The sequence below is a fragment of the Octopus bimaculoides genome, chromosome 24 (genome assembly GCF_001194135.2).
Source record: "Octopus bimaculoides isolate UCB-OBI-ISO-001 chromosome 24, ASM119413v2, whole genome shotgun sequence".
NCBI classification, from domain to species: Eukaryota; Metazoa; Mollusca; class Cephalopoda; order Octopoda; family Octopodidae; genus Octopus; species Octopus bimaculoides.
Window position 1 is genome coordinate 2,666,745 of NC_069004.1, and position 1,984 is coordinate 2,668,728.

The 1,984-nt window shown below is 42.4% G+C and overlaps 1 long non-coding RNA gene across 3 annotated transcripts in view; it reads right to left on the minus strand.

Moving 5' to 3' along the window:
* LOC128250701 (uncharacterized) overlaps positions 1 to 1,984 on the minus strand; it is a 16,721-nt gene that overhangs the window by 5,160 nt on the left and 9,577 nt on the right. For 2 of the 3 annotated variants that reach the window (XR_008266702.1, XR_008266703.1), the window contains exon 3: positions 393 to 617. The exons of the other annotated variant lie outside the window; for it this stretch is intronic. This is a non-coding gene — a long non-coding RNA (uncharacterized LOC128250701). The remainder of the gene's footprint in view (positions 1 to 392; positions 618 to 1,984) is intronic. 3 annotated transcript variants of the gene reach the window in all.

The following is a 1,984-nucleotide window of genomic DNA, read 5'->3' on the forward strand; positions in this document are numbered from 1 at the left end:
TCTCTCTCTCTCTCTCTACCTCTCTATCCATCTCTATCTCTCGTATGTACTTTACTTATTCTATTGCATCATCACCATCATTATCACCGTCTCGTGATGATAAATGGAGGTAGAGAATGAGGTGGAGAAAATGGAGGAGGAGGGGGAGGGGAGAAGGGGTGAAAAAGAATGATGAACATCATCATCATCATTATGGTCTCGTGGTTGTCATCATCACAATCATCAATCTTCTTTCCCTCCCCTTTTTTCCTCCTCCTCTCTTTCCCCTCCTCCTTTTCCTCCTTTTCCATCTTCTCCATCTACTTCTCTATCCCCTTCTTCTCCATCTCCACTGCTTCCTTCTCCTCCTTCTCCTCCTCCTTCTTCTCTCCCTCGCACCACCATTTCCTTACCTTCTTTCTCTTTCTCTTCTCCTTTTTCCCGCCCATTTTATTCTCATCGCTTCCATTCTGCAGAATATATTCGGGCATTGGTCTTTCTCGCAGACACGTTTGTTCTTTCCTCTTCATTTTTCTCTCTGGGATCCCGACTTCCATTTTTGTGAACCGCTAAAAATCAAGCCCATGACCTGAAGCTGACGCACCTAAATATACGTGTGGTTGCTGAAAAGTTCCTGGCTTTGGGTAAAAGAAAATACAGCAGGATCAGTTAATTATGATTTTAATCAACATATTTTTCTCTGATTTACATAATTATTCCGGCAGTCGTTCAGTTTTTCTAAGCCCTGTAAAAGATTTCAGAAGTTTGGGCCTTCAGCCAGGCTTTCGTGACACATTTATAGTCAGGAACTTTTCAGCACTTCCTTGTATACATGTATGTGTGTGTATGTATGTGTGTGTGTGTGCGTGCGTGCGTATGTGTGTGTAAAAAGAGAGACCAACAGACACGCAAGCAGAGACGACAGAATACTTTCAGTTTCCGTCTACCGTGACCGGAAGGGAATGGGTGAAGAAAAAGTCCTTTCTAAGACAGGAGAACGCAAGAGGAGGTATGTGTGTGTATGTGTGGGTATGTGCGTGCGCGCAGGTCTGTGTGTGTGTGTAATAATAGCACTTGTATGTGCGTATGTGTATGTGTGGTTTTGGTTGTTTATATAACGTCTGCCGTTACGTTCTGAGTTCAAATTCCACCGAGCTCGACTTTGCCTTTCATCCTTTCGGGGTCGATTGAATAAGTACCGGTTATGCACTGGGGATCGATGTAATCGACTTAATCCCCTTGTCTATCCCTGTTTGTCCCCTCTATGTTTAGCCCCCCGTGGGCAATAAAGAAATATATATATATATTTATTTATTTATTTATCTATTTATTTACATACACCTGCTCACGCGCGCATGCGTATATACACATGCTTACATACGTACAAAAACGTGTATACGCAAACATATACATAGCATATATTCGCAGGGGTGTGGACAGCGACCTTTTGTAGTGCGACTGTTATGGCGCCGGCATTATTAGAAAGGGCTTCCTTGTATTACACAACGCTGAATGTACTGGTCACATGACGCGATCAACTTCCCTATCAGATCATATATAGGTCGACCCACTGAGTACAAAAAGGTTCGGTCAGACTATTACAAACGTCTCTTACGTGGAGTCACCAAGTGTGTGAGGCGCACTGGATAACACTATATATTTTTTAATAATTATTATTATCAAGGCGGCGAGCTGGCAGAATGGTAAGCATGCCGGGCGAAATGCTTAGCGGTATTTCGTCTGTCTTTATGTTCTGGTTTCAAATTCTGCCGAGGTCGACTTTGCCATTCATCTTTTCGATAAATTAAGTACCAGTTACGTACTGGCGTCGATCTAATCGACTGGCTCCCTTCCTACTAAAAATTTCGAGCCTTGTACCTAGAGTAGAAAAGAATATATATATTTCTAACATCATTTTTTATATTATTTTTACCTGTTTCATTCATTAGAATGCGGCCCACGTTGAGGTGCCTCGTTGAAAGGCTAAGTCAAATAAATCGACCCC